This window comes from Macaca thibetana, chromosome 8 (assembly GCF_024542745.1).
Source record: "Macaca thibetana thibetana isolate TM-01 chromosome 8, ASM2454274v1, whole genome shotgun sequence".
NCBI classification, from domain to species: domain Eukaryota; kingdom Metazoa; phylum Chordata; class Mammalia; order Primates; family Cercopithecidae; genus Macaca; species Macaca thibetana.
In genome coordinates, this window is record NC_065585.1 from 74,253,864 (window position 1) to 74,268,538 (window position 14,675).

At 41.9% G+C, this 14,675-nt stretch overlaps 1 long non-coding RNA gene across 1 annotated transcript; it reads right to left on the minus strand.

The window, feature by feature from the left end:
- Positions 1-708: 708 nt before the first annotated feature.
- Positions 709-14,459, minus strand: LOC126960929 (uncharacterized). The gene is made up of 2 exons (XR_007728156.1): positions 13,715-14,459; positions 709-1,735 (listed from the first exon to the last, which is right to left on the minus strand). It is a non-coding gene; the product is annotated as an uncharacterized LOC126960929 (long non-coding RNA).
- Between the last annotated feature and the right edge of the window lie 216 nt (positions 14,460-14,675).

Sequence of the window (14,675 nt, forward strand, 5' to 3'; positions counted from 1 at the left end):
GATGCTCACATTAGACTCCCCTCCTACAACCAGGTCTTATTCATTTCTCTATCTTCAGAGCATCTCATACAGAGCCTTGTGCATAGTAAGATAAATGATGAATGAACAAATGGATAATTGGCTATATAGATATATGCTGTCAAATTTGGAATCTTGTTACATTTGTAATACCCCCATATAGATTCTCTGCCATATAAAGGAGACAATCTATTTCAGTTTTTCTCTATGCAAAAGAAAAAAAGGATTGAGAAGTAGTATAGTATCTGGAGGCTTCTATAAAAGTATTCAGCTAAAAATACAGGTTCTTATCTTGACTCTGTGTTTCAGTGTCTTAATTCAATTCCCACTGACCTAAGAAAAGCAACATTATTCAAGAAGCATTCTATTGGAAATGTTTCCTAGGAACAGTTTATTTGGTTGATCTTTCAAATACTTTGTCACATGTAATAATATCTGAAGTAAGTGTTAAAATGGTTTTACAGTTTCTGTGTAGGGTGTTCTGTTGACTGGTGTCATCTGTCTGCAGCTTTTTCGCAGTGAATGTGTAACCCTATTATGTCTATTCAGAGAAAGCTACATAATCACCACTTGGCTTGACCATGGGGTAGCTCTTTGGCACATGGAAAAGACGTACAAGTATAAGGCCACACTTCAAGGCCTATCTTTTCTTATTTAGGGAGCAGTGAACACAGACCTTTCCGTTTTTGCTTTTCCAGGTTAATTATTCTTTTTCATTATGAATGCACATTTATTTATTCATGAACATTGGGAAAAATGCAAATACATCAGACTGGTTCCATAATTTTAAAAGTCTACAGCTCCCATTCTTCACTACCAGTTTCTCTTCTCAGAGGTAAACACTTTTTAAAATATTCCTATTTTAAATTTGGGGGTGGGTAATTCACATGGTGTAAACATCAAAAGCTCTGAAAAGGTGAAGTTTCCCTCCCATTTCTCATTGCTCCAAAGCAGGAAATCATTGTGATTAGTTTTGCTTGTTTTTCCAGAATGAACACAAAGTTTTACAACATTTGGAAAGGACACTGTTCCTCAGAGTCCACCCTGTAAGCTAAACATTTGTGACATAAAGTCTGTAGAAAATATACTAACATTTTCCCCCTTTCTAGATGTATTTCTAGAACCAGAGAAAGGAAAGGCACACAGGGGAGTAACAGTCTCATTAAAAGTTTGAATCAACCAAATAAATTTGTTTTCTTCAGAGAACAGTTTACTGTTTTGATTTGTTGGCTTGTAAGAGAGATGGAAGAGGAAGTTGCCCAAAACTTGGGCAACTTTTTTCTAACATACATATAGGAACATGCCTAACACTTTAGATCTGGCATCTGGTTATACCGAGCAAAAGTAGTGCTTTGGCTTCAGTTCCCATGTTTCTTATAAATCTGAACCACAAACATCTCTGTGTGATGCAACTGTCCTAAGCAAAGGCCAGTGGTTTTCCAGGAAATGTCTTCAGCGTTGTATGTGTTCAAGAAGTGTGTTCTCATCCCTTTCCTGACATAAAATCGTACTACTTCTCCATGTGAGAAACACACTTGCTAGTATGGACATTTAAGTCGCCCTATTAAATACGCTCTCCTAAATCTATCGGAGGGGACTTTAAACTTTAGCTTCATTCAGAATATGTGTCCGAGGTTTAGCATGGCTGGCAACACCTTTGTTTTCAGACTTGCCTGTTGTTATTTTGCTTTGCCTTCATTTTTCCTCCACATTTGTGCTGAAAGGAAAAAGAAATTGCCCAATAAATACAGCACTGAAGGAAACAATATGTACATGATATGAACTGTCCAGATTCTTCTCCTAACAATACCTTCTATTTAATCAGAATCTGAAAATCTCAAAGTACTTTGAAGGCTTCCAAAACATTTTCTTCCTATTTTAAATCTCATTAACTAGCTATTATATCCTCACAGTGCCCATATAACGAAAGTGGAGAGAACAGGGTATTACTACCTGTCTATGCATGAGGCCACAGAAATAGCCTAAGTGCTCAAGGACACACAACAAGCCAGAGATAAAATCTAGGCAAGAATTCTGGGCCCCCGCATCATTATTAGCTCTGCCGAGCATACTGTGTTTATGGCATTCTTTCCTTTGCCTTTAACTAAAAAGTCCCCTGCCTACAACTGCACACTGTCCATTTTGTCCATTGTAAACCAATGTGCAGAGAGGATGAGTGGTCTCCCAGGTCACCTGGACCAAATACAGGAGCCAAAAATAGCACGTGCAATTGGCAGGCCCTGATCCTTCACTCAGCTCCTTTAACCTCACGTTTGGGGTTGCAATACTAGAAGATATTAGAAGTTCGTGTGTCTCCTGAGTGAAGGCTTTCCTCCAGCTGTGGCCAACCATGAACCTATTGCTAGTGCTATCTAAACCAGTTCTCTAGTCTGGCCATCTACAAAGGGCAGGAGGTGGAATCCAGGGCTACTTGGGAAAAATCAGGATAATTCAGAGTAAGGTGTTGTGTGTCTGGAAAATAGAAATAGGTCAGGGGAGGCCTGGAAAGTTGTGAGGCCTTGGAAAGTTTCCTCAGTTTCACATTTCCTTTGCTTATGGGCGTACTGCCTTAACAAGGTCCACGCTCGCAATCACTCATGTCCCTGCATGTCCAGGTGAGGGGAGCACATTGAATGAACCAAAACGCTTAGACATCTACTCCTCAGACATTTCAAAGTTAAAACTCATTAAAATCAAATAGATGGAGAGAAAATCCTCATAGTGTAAGGAGCGTTTCCATTACAGAACAGATCCCTGAAGCAGTGAATTTTTCAGTTTATCTCCCTTTTATTTCAAGGCATGTTTGAGCTCCAGAGACTTTGAAAAGTTTCTCACCAATGGTTTCTCACGTACATAAGAGTTTCTTTAATTGAGGAGGAGCAAAAAAGTTGAAAAGAGAGTGAAAGAACAGGATTACAACATTAATTAGAACACAAATGGATGCCATTTTCTATTCAAATTCAGGGACTGTCACATAAAATAAGCACCAAGTTTTGTTGGTTATAGTAAACTATTTTTATTATAGAAGTAACAGTTTTTCTAACTATAGAAAAATTAGACATGTCATGTTAACAAAATAGAAAATTCACTCATAATCATATCACCAGAAGTAATCACTGTATAATTTATGTGTGTACACATACATTCATTTAAAATAGAGATCATATGATGAACACCATTTAGCAAACTACTTTTATTATTGTACTAAATGGCATAAATATCTTTTATGGGAATAAATATCTACATCATTTATTTTATTTTTTGAGACAGAGTCTGCCTTTGTCGCCCAGGCTGGAGTGCAGTGGTGTGATCTTGGCTCATTGCAACCTCTGCCCGCCGGGTTCAACCAGTTCTCTTGCCTCAGCCTCCCAAATAGCTGGGATTGTGAGCATGTGCTATCATGACTGGCTAATTTTTGTATTTTTAGTAGAGATGGGGTTTCTCCATGTTGGCCAGGCTGGTCTCAAACTCCTGACCTCAAGTGATCTGCCCGCGTCAGCCTCCCAAAGTCCTGGGATTACAGGCATGAGCCACTGCGCCCAGCCGACATAATTAATTTTAATAGCTGTATAACATTTAATTGTACGGATATACCAACATTTATTTAATCAACATTACTGTTGGACATTTAGGTTGTGTATGAATTTTTCAATAAGATGGAACAGGTCTAGAATGAACAGGCTTATACAAATTTTTTACATACTGGTTGAGTATGTAATATGTAATACAAATTCCTAGAAGCAAAGTTTCTGGGTCAAAGAAATGCATGTATTTGCAGGCTATTGCCTCCTTCAATGACCATTTAAAAATAGTAAGCAAAGGACGTAGTGTTTTGTCGAAAGTAAACCTGAGTAATAAAATATTATATTAGAGGGATAAATTTTAAATCATATCACAAAATAGTGTGTGGGGTTTTTTTCATAATTATAGGCCAGGCGTGGTGGTTCACACCTGTAATCCTAGCACTTTGGGAGATTGAGGCATGAGAATTGCTTGAGCCCAGGAGTCCAAGACCGGCCTAGGCAACATAGTGAGACCCCATTTCTACAAAAAGTAAAAAGATTAACTGGGCATGGTGGCATGTGCCTGTGGTCCCAGCTACTCGGGAGGCACAGGTGGGAGAATTGCATGAGCCTGGGAGCTCAAGGTTGCAGTGAGCCATGATTGCACCACTGTACTCCAGCCTGGACAACAGAGAGAGATCCTGTCTCAAAAAAATTAATAAATAGGCCGGGCGCGGTGGCTCAAGCCTGTAATCCCAGCACTTTGGGAGGCCGAGGCGGGCGGATCACGAGGTCAGGAGATCGAGACCATCCTGGCTGACACGGTGAAACCCCGTCTCTACTAAGAAATACAAAAAACTAGCCGGGTGAGGTGGCAGGCGCCTGTAGTCCCAGCTACTGGGGAGGCTGAGGCAGGAGAATGGCGTGAACCCGGGAGGCGGAGCTTGCAGTGAGCTGAGATCCGGCCACTGCACTCCAGCCTGGGTGGCAGAGCGAGACTCCGTCTCAAAAAAAAAAAAAAAAAAAAATTAATAAATAGTAAATAATATAATTATAGCCAGTACCTTTGTAAACTCTCATTTTAGTTCTAAATCTCAGTTTAAGTGCGAAAGAGAGAAAGGTAACGTGGAAAGGATTGAAGGATACACAAGAAAAATCTATGCATAAACCAAACAAGGGACAGAGAAAGGGGGACACAGAGGAAGAAAACCCTACTGCCTATTTCAGTCCTTAACTCCCTCCCCACATTCCCTTTTGGCTTTGAACCAAAAGTCTGGGTTCCCTGACATCTCTAACTGGACTTAATTCTCAGTGTCCAGGCCCCAAACTAACCAACAAACACAGATCCACCAATCAACATTCCCAGCCATCTCACAGTGAAACTTACCAGGCCTTTCTTTTTCTTAGTGTCAAACTTTTTAGCACAGTTTTATTGGTTGAATTTTCAATTTCACCTTCAAACATGTAGGCGACAGGGAAAGAAAACATTTTCTACAGTTTCTTAGAGTTATAAAGAGTAAAGTTGCAAAACTGTGTGATAAATTATGCCCGCTTTAAAAATATATTGATTAAAATTCTAAGAAACTGAGGTCTGCAGAAAACTCCTGGTAAATGAGACCCAAATGCCTTTTGAGTGCTCCAGGATAATCACTACCTTGCATGCTGGACTTTCTTAAGTGTGGTTAACTTTTAAGTAGTCAATTTTCTACCATTTTTCCCATAATGGTTTTTGCCTTGGATAGGAAAATTGAATATAAGGTCAGAGCAGTTCGACATTCATTGAACAAATATGTATTTAGGACTTTTAACTTACATTTGTAACAAATGCTGTGAAAAAAAAATAAACTGGCTCATGGAAGAGAAAGTGGCTTTTTTTTGGTAGAGACGGGGTCTTGCTCTGTTGCCCAGACTTGTCTCGAACTCCTGGGCTCAAACGATCCTCCCACCTTGGCCTCTCAAAATGCTGGGATTACAGTGTGAGCCGCCACACCCGGCGGAGAGTGAGTTTTGATGAAGGAATAAGGAGCAGCCCTGGCCACAGCTGGTGGGAAGAAGCCAGCCAGCACGAGAGAGAGAGCATTCCAGGCAAAGGACACAGCCTAGGAAACTCCAGACAACACCTTGAGGTAAGTGTGATACATTGTGAATATGGGCTCTGTCTATATAAGAAGAGAAAGACCCTCTGCAACACGGAGCCATATTTAGGGCCTTTATAACTTGAGATAAGCAGGCACAAATAAGTCTCTGACCAAATAAAAACTAACTTGATTAGTTTCTCTTCATCTTTAAAACATGTCATGCTCAAAGTAGTAATCGATTCATTAACAAATATTTCTTTTTCATGATGGGGTGAGCATATTGATTCTGCTATGACTATGCTTAAATCTAGTGGAGAAGAAAAATGAATACTGGAAGAATTAAAATGCATTGAAATGATAAACCATGGACATCAACTAAACATTCAGTGGGAGTTCATAGATCATTTCTGAGAAGGGCAAGTGGTCTAAAATGGGAGGTGGGACTTCATCCATTTCATCAACAGACATTTGCTGAATGTTTATACTTAGGCTAGGTATTGAGACAGACACAAACACAGGATAACTAAAATATGTCTTTGTTGCTGGACATGGTGGCATGTACCAGTAGTCCCAGATACTTGAGACCTTAGGCAGGAGGACTGCTTGAGCCCAGAACTTCTGGGCTGTAGTGAGCTATGCTCATTGGGTGTCTACACAAAACTGGCATTGATATCATGACCTCCCAGGAGTGAGGCCCACTAGGTTGCCTAAGGAGAGGTGAACTGGCCCAGGTCAGAAATGAAGTAGGTCAAAATTTCTATGCTAATTAGTAGTGGGATCTCTCCTATGAATAGCCACTGCACTCCAGCCTGGGCAACTTAGCAAGACCCCATCTCTAAAAACTAGCTAAATAAATAATATGCCTTTGTCTTTGGAGAGCTCACTGCCTAATGGAGACAGACTGAAAATTAAATATATAATTACAGTTCAACCTTATAACACAGATATGTGCAAATAACTGAAGGAACTATGGTATTTACAGAAGCACGAAGGAAGACTGACCCACATCAGAGCAAATGAGAAGAGACGACATTTGCGCCAAAGTTTAAAGAGTGAGTTAGATTTTATTTAGGATTTAGGTTCTAAATGCTGATGTTGGCCGAGTGCAGTGGCTCACGCCTGTAATCCCAGCACTTTGGGAGGCCAAGGCAGGTGGATCACCTGAGGTCAAGAATTCAAGACCAGCATGGCCAACATGGTGAAACCCCGTCTCTACTAAAAATACAAAACCTAGCCAGGCATGACAGCATGCGCCTGTAGTCCCAGCTACTCAGGAGGCTGAGGCAGGAGAACCACTTAAACCTGGGAGGCAGTGGTTGCAGTGAGCCGAGATCGTGCCATTGCACTCCAGCCTGGACAACAAGAGCAAAACTCCATCTCAAAAAATTAAAAAATAATAATAATAAAATATAAACAAATAAATGCTGATGTTTGAAGTGAACCCTTAAATCACCCATGAAGTACAGCACCTAGGTATTTAGTACCTAGATATCCAGTATCCAGTAAGCCCCACACAGCCAGTTTTCCTCCAGCTTTGGAACAGATTGCTGCTGCTTCTTTGAGCCCCAGATGCAGAAGTTGGCTTGTGTTTATTGGCTCTGTTGTATGAAAAATGGTCATCCTTCAACACTGGGATTACACCCTCTGTGGTGAGAGCCTCACACTAACACAGGACAGGCACCGGGAGTCTGAGTGGACTGAGGGAATTGTAGGGTAAAATCTCACATCTCATGTTCATTCACAAACATAAACTCATTATGTGGAATGAATGGGCAGGCAGTATTGTCCTCATTCTCCCTGTCTCTGAGTGACAGACAGAGTGAATAGTTGAAATCCCAAAAAATAAACTGACAAATGAGGTAGATCTAAGAAAAAAAATTAAACTCATGTGATGTGGTTGCTCATCCTGCGAAGAAGTAAGAGAAGGATATTGTACATAGAGACACAAGATGTGGGAAGACTTGGAAACCAGTGAGGATTTGAACTGTTTGAAAAAAAACAGAGAAGTTCAGGATGGTTAAATTATTGGATAGGGTACAAAGAGATAGGTAAAACAGTTGGACAGGTTGTCACACCATAGAAAACATGGGACTTGACTACGTAGGTGATGAGAAACCATCTTTTAAGTTACAGGGTGACTGGATGGGTGTATTTTTGGCAACACCATTTTTGTAGCATGGTAAAGATGAGGTCCAAAATAATTTTTTTTCTGTAGAGGGTCAGATCATAAACATTTTAGGCTTTGTGGGTCATGCGATCTCTGTCATGAACAATGTGTAAACACATGGGCATGGTTGTGTTCCAATAAAACTTTATTTATGAAAACAACCTGTGGGCTTGATTTGGCTCAAAGGGCCAGGGTTTGTTGATCCCTGGATTAGAAAATGATGAGGTTACTGGTGGAGAGATGAAGAGGTAAGCTAGATAAGAGTCTAGGCCAGTGGTTTCAAAGTGTAGTTCCTGGACTAGCAGCATTAGCATCACCTGGGAACTCCAGGGGATGGGAGAGGCAGCAATCTGAGCTTCAATACACTCTCCAGATGATTTTTTTGGTTTTTGTTTTTGAGACAGAGCCTCACCCTCTTACCCAGGCTGCGGTGCAGTGGCATGATCATAGCTCACTGCAGCCTCAAATCCCTGGGCTCAAGTGATCCTCCCACCCTAGCCTCCCAAGTGGCTGGGACTGCAGGCGGACCACCATACCTGGCTAATCTTTTATTTTTTGTAGAAACAAGGTTTCACTATGTTGCCCAGGCTGGCAACATAGTGCCAGTAAATGGTAGATATTATTATTTCATGATCCTTAATACAGCTTATTGTGTACGTTTGAGAGATGTCTTAAAAGTACCTCTTAATGAGTTCCATTGCTTTGCTTAAAGGACTTATCTTTCTTGTTTATGGCGAGTTGGTGGTTAAACAGATTTTGAATTTGGGTGGGGCGGCTCCATGTAAAGGCTGGCTTTAGTGCACCTCTTTGCTCCTAGTCCTGTCCACAGTGGCCATCCACTCCACTGGTTTCAAGATCCATTCACACAGGTTTTCCTTCTTTAGAGGAGTTAAAAAAAAATCTTTCTTTCCCTTACTTGTCAAGTGAAACAATGGGTGGGGTTGACTATCAGAAAACAAAAGCTAAAGGAGATAAAGGTGTTCTTGAAAGAAATGCTTCCTTGTTTCAAAGGAATTTTACTCACTGGGATGAAGGCAAAAAAGAAATAACCTGAACAAAAGCTGGATTTTCTAAAGAAGCCAAACTAATCACTGGTTCACTTCCTCTCTTCCGTACTTAGAAGGGCCTAAAGGGGTGGTGGCTCTCCACTTTCAGAATCTGAGAGTGTCACTTGTTTGACCTCCCGAAGGACATGTTCTGGACATCACCAGTGCCTTTATGGCAAACAGGTTGGTTTGTGACATTGTGTTTACCGGTTTTTAGGAGAGAACCTTCTTGCTTTCAGGTATGTTTTAGGTGATTAGAGAGCAAGACTACCACTTTTGCAACATACTAGATAAACAGCAGTTTCCATTTCACGGGGAAATCTTGTCATACCTGACCATCTTGCCTCCTTGGTTCCACTGGATTAGAAAACAAGCAGAGATAAACACAACTTTGGTGGAGTTGGTTGCACAGCAAGGAAAGGAATAACTAAGCCTTTTAAGATCAATGTAACTGACAGAACGCATTCTGCAAAAAATAAACACAGCTCTAGGAGAGTTATTGTGAACAATGGTATCTGAAAATAATAGTTGAATAATTTTGATGCACAGGTCTTTTTCCCAAGATTGGAAACAAAATCTTCTCCCCTTCTCTCCCATCACTTAACCAAGCTTTTGGTCCTCTGATAAAAACCATGCTGTCAAAAATGACTGAACTAATTTGTGACTTTTGACCAAATCAATTTTGATGTAATACAAGATTAAATGAGTGGTTTCTTTTATCCCTCAACCTGAGTTAGAACAAATTGTACTGCTCACGGTGTCCTGCCACACAGGGCTGGCTTGACATAAAGCTCGGAATTTTATCACAAGATTTGGAGAATAATTATTAGAGATCCACTTTGCGTGACGTTTATTGGGTTCTTAACAGATAACTGACCATTTCTTGTCACAGAACAGTAGTCTGACGTGACATTTAGGATGATTTGAAGGTCTAGTTCAGGACTCTCAGGCCTTCTGTGAGTCTGCCCATTTTTGCCTTGAATTTATTAACCGGGATGTCAAGAACCAAGATCTCTCCGCGCATGTTTCTTCCACTCAGCGATAAATTGGAGGGGGAAATCATGCAAGCAATCTTTACAGTGATTTGTACTCATAGCCATTCACACTTACAGCCCTCTGCCAATTACACCCATGTTGTAACTTCTGACACGTAAACAGGCAGTTTCTCACATGAACATATGTTGTTCTCCCCTTTTGAGAAAACGAATCCCAACCTTAACCACCCTAGCGGGCTGCGATTAGTTCTAATCCCTAGGTTTTATGACAGGAAAATTGACTATCAGAGAACGAGAGAATGGCAAGTAATCAGTCCTGAGTTCACTTTTCTTTCTTTTCCAGAACAGCATCACGTAACTGCCCCAAACTTTCCTTCAGTATACTTGTCAAAATGTCCTCAAGGAAATCATCCTGAAATCCATAAAACGAATAAGCCTGCCCATTGGAGTTGTTTTGCTTCAGTGTAATAGTTGGCAGAAAGATGTGGTCAAAGAGACTGCACCGTATTAAATGGATTTTATGTTTATTGACTACTTGTAGCACTACTTAATTGATTTATGTGTGTTAGAAAGCTTTATGCTATGAAACTAAAATATATCATTTATAGTTATATTAAGTCCTGCATTTAGTAAAAGTTGGCATAAGGCCCTAGGTCAGGAACTTTAGCCTTCTGTTACAGCACTGTTTCTGGGAGAAAATAATAGTTGATACACTGTATTTCCACATATAGTAAATTGCCTAGCAATATAATCCACAAGGAAAGGTGGCTTGTTTTGTTTTTCTTAGGGTCTTGCCCTGTTGTCCAAGCTGGAGTATAGCGGCGTGATCTTGGCTCACTGCAACCTTCGCCTCCTGGGTTCAACCCATCCTCTTGCCTGAACCTCTAGAATAGCTGGGAATACAGGCACTCATCACCATGCCCAGCTAAATAGCTTTTTTGTATTTTTTTGTAGAACTGGGTTTTGCCATGTTGCTCAGGTTAGTCTCGAACTCCTGAGCTCAAGCGATCCTCCCACCTCAGCCTCCCAAAGTGCTGGAATTACAGGTGTGAGCCCCTGTGTCTGGCTTCAGTGGCTTGTGTTTCTCAAGTGCTACTCGCTGTCATATTACCACTGTGTTTGAACGAGCATTTTGTGTTCTTTTGTGACTCTGAGTTGAAATAATAAATTAGAGAAAATGGTAAACAATAAAGTATAACTTAGTACCTAAGGTTTTTATTCTACTAGTTTTTAGAACTGGCAGGAGAGGCTTAAGACAAAATAAAAAGGATATTATGATAATGCTAAGATCTTGAAAACTGTAATATAATAATGCTCAGATGTTGAAAATTATATTAAATATATATGTATAAAATATGTAATATATATGAAAATCAGGCCAGGCGTGGTGGCTCACACCTGTAATCCCAGCACTTTGGGAAGCCAAGGCGGGCAGATCACTTGAGGTCTGGAGTTCAAGACCAGCCTGGCCAACATGGTGAAAACCTGTTTCTACTAAAAATACGAAAAAAAAAAAAAATTTATCTGGGTGTGGTGGCACACGCCTGTACTCCCAGCTACAGGAGGCTGAGGCAGAAGAATGGCTTGAACCCAGGAGAAGGAGGTTTCAGTGAGCCAAGATCGTGCCACTCTGCACTGCAGTCTGGGCAACAGAGCAAGACTCTGTCTTAAAAAAAAAGATTTTAAAAATTATAGTAGGTTTTAATATAATTACCACTGCTGCATGTTGGTATTCATAGATAGATAATCAACATTAGGACCCTGAACCTGGCGAGGCCTGGTGGCTTATACCTGTAATCTCAGCACTCTGAGAGGCTGAGGTGAGAAGACTGCTTGTGGCAAGGAGTCTGAGACCAGCCTGGGCCACACAGTGAGACACCACACCTCTACAAAAAAATTTAAAAATTAGTTGGGCATGGTGCACATGTACATAGTCCCAGCTACTCAGGAGGCTGAGATGGGCGAATCGCTTCAGCCCAGAAGCTCAAGGCTGCAGTAAGCTGTGATCGCACCACTCACTCCACCCTGGGTGACAGAGTGAGACCCTGTCTCAAACAAAAACAAAACAAACAAACAAAACCAAAAAACAAAACCCCAAACACAAAAACCTTCCTGAACCTGGTCTTCAGTCACCAAGGTGCCACATAAAGGGGTACCAATAATACTTTGAGTAATCAAAATCATAGAGACAGAAAGTAGAATGGTGGTTGTCAGGGGCTGGGGGGAGAAGGGAATGGGGAGTTAGTGTTTAATGTACAGTTTCAGTTTTGCAACATAAAAAAAAAAAAAAACTTTAAACAATTTAACAGAGTTTAATTGAGCAAAGAACAATTCAAGAACCAGGCAGACCCCCGCCTCCCTCAATAAGTTTGGAGCAACGCTGGCACTGCCTCGTGGTCAGAGAGGATTTATGGAAAGAAAAATGAAAGTGACATACAGAAAACACACGTGAGGTACAGAAACAGCCAGATTGGTTACAGCTGGGTGTTGAACACGTTCGATCAGTTGCCCACCTACGATTGGCCAAAACTGGATGATTGGCACAAGAGTAGGTTACAGTCTGTTTATACCTCCAGTCAGGTTACAGTTCACTATGTATGGAGAAACCTTTAGACCAAACTTAAAATATGTAAGGAGGCAGCATTAGGCAAAATTTTAATTAAACAATTGCCCCCTTTTGGTCAACCTCTCAATTTTGATTGGCCAAAACTTTAGACATTGATGTCACTCTGTCACCATTGTCATTGTACTTATTTGGTCTCAAATCTCAGTGGGAAATAGCAAAACAGTGAGTTTTTAAATGTGAGAACAAGGACTTCAGGTTTTTGTTTGTTTTGTTTTGTTTTTTGGTAAGGGTTAGAAGGGAACTCTTTATGCTGGAATCTCCCGTTTTCAGGTGATGAAAAAAAAAACTGGTCTGTTTTTGTTGTAACCAAGAAATCGCTGAATTAGGAAAGTAGTAACCTAAAAATGGCAGCAAAGCTTTGCAGCTTCCTTAGTTTCATTTTGATTATGTCTCATTTAGCATGAGTGACTCCATTTTGGTTTGGTCTGGTCTGTTGGGGCCTAGTGCAGAAAGAGGTCTGATCTGATTTGGCCTAGGTCCAAAACAATGGCCTCTCATAATTTTAACAGCAAGATGAAAAGAATTACAGAGGTGGATGGTGGTGTTGGTAGAACATTTTAAGTGTATTTAATACCTCTGAACTGTATACTTAAAAATGATTAGGATGGTAAATTTCATGTGATATGTATTTTACTGCAATTTAAAAAGTAAACCCAGTAGCAGTGGTTCCTGCCTATAATCCCAGTAACTTCAGGGGCTGAGACAGGAGAATTATTTGAGCCCAGAAGTTCCAGGTTGCAGTGAACTATGATCACACCACTGTACTCCAGCCTGGGTGGCAGAGGCAGACCCCAGTTCACAAAAAATAAATAATTAAACATGAAAAAAAAAAAAAAAAGAAAAAGAGGTGCCATTATCTCTAACTGTGGCGTCTCTTGAGCGTGATTTCAGGCCTCACTCTAGCCAGAGTTGCGGGGCTCCTGGGTATCCGCAGGTCCTGTTTTTCCTGCTTCTCCAGCACCAAGACATCTACTTGAAATGGGAAAAGTTCCCTTGTCCCCCTCGCAGGGTGTGTGATGGGATGTGGCTCGTTTCTTCAGTGCCCTGTTGCTCAAACCTCTAGGGCAGCATACAGGCGGGCAGACTGTGGGGCTCCGATCCCACAGCAGTGTCTAAGGGTGAATATTTGCAGCTCCTGAAGCCCCAGTGGGCGGGCGTGTGTTACAGAGTGACCTTTTAGGTTGCCGTCTATAGGCAGTTTGTGTTAGCTCAATTATACCCCTTTTCTTATCACAGGGACAGAAGGATTTCTGTATCCTGGGGCTTCTTGCCCTGGCTTACCTGAAGAATCGGATTACACGTGGGCTTGGAGTGCAAGGTTTTATTGAGTAGAAGTAGCTCTCAGCAGAATGGGGAGCCAGAAGGGAGATGGTTTTCCCCTGGAGTCGGGCCCCTTGGCGGCCCAAGCTCTCATCTGACCGCCCAGTCAAACCCCGCATCATTCTGCTGGTGCATGGCCTTCCGGTGGCGTGCCGGTGCCTGTCGGTGTGTGCTCTTCTGCTGGCATGCTCCTCTCAACGTCCTCTCGAGGACCAGCCACTTGCATCTTCTGCCAATGCGCTCCTCTCGATGTCTGGCTGACTGTGTGTCTGCCCGCAAGGGTCTTGGGGGTTTTTGTTTTGTTTTGTTGTTGTTGTTTTTGACGGAGTCTCTGTCGCCAGGCTGGAGTGCAGTGACGCAATCTCCGCTTACTGCAACCTCCGCCTCCCGGATTCCAGCGATTCTCCTATCTCAGCCTCCCAAGTAGCTGCGACTACAGGTGCGCCCGCCACCACGCCCAGCTAATTTTTGTATTTTCATTAGAGAGGGGGTTTCACCATGTTAGCCAGGCCGGTCTCGACCTCTTCACCTCCTGACCTGCCCGCCTCGGCCTCCCAAAGTGCTGGGATTACAGGCATGAGCCACGGCGCCCGCCGTCTTGGGTTTTTGTAGGTCCAGGATGGGGGCAAGGCGGGCCAGGGAGATCTTGGACAATGCAACATTTGGGCGGGAAAGCAGGAGTACCTGCGGGTGGAGCCATAGCCAGGGATCCGCCTTTCTCTACCCAGCGCTTCCCTTCCCCCATTCTGTATCATTTAAAGGGACCACGCTTTTCCCTTCCCAGCACTCCTATATCATACTGACCTCACTTTTGTCCTGTGAGCAGGACCCAACAAATAAGTAGTGTGAGAAATAAAGCTCAGCATCTCTATTTGAAAACACAGGAAAAATTGGGGGCAAAAGTTGTGTTCCATATTGGAAT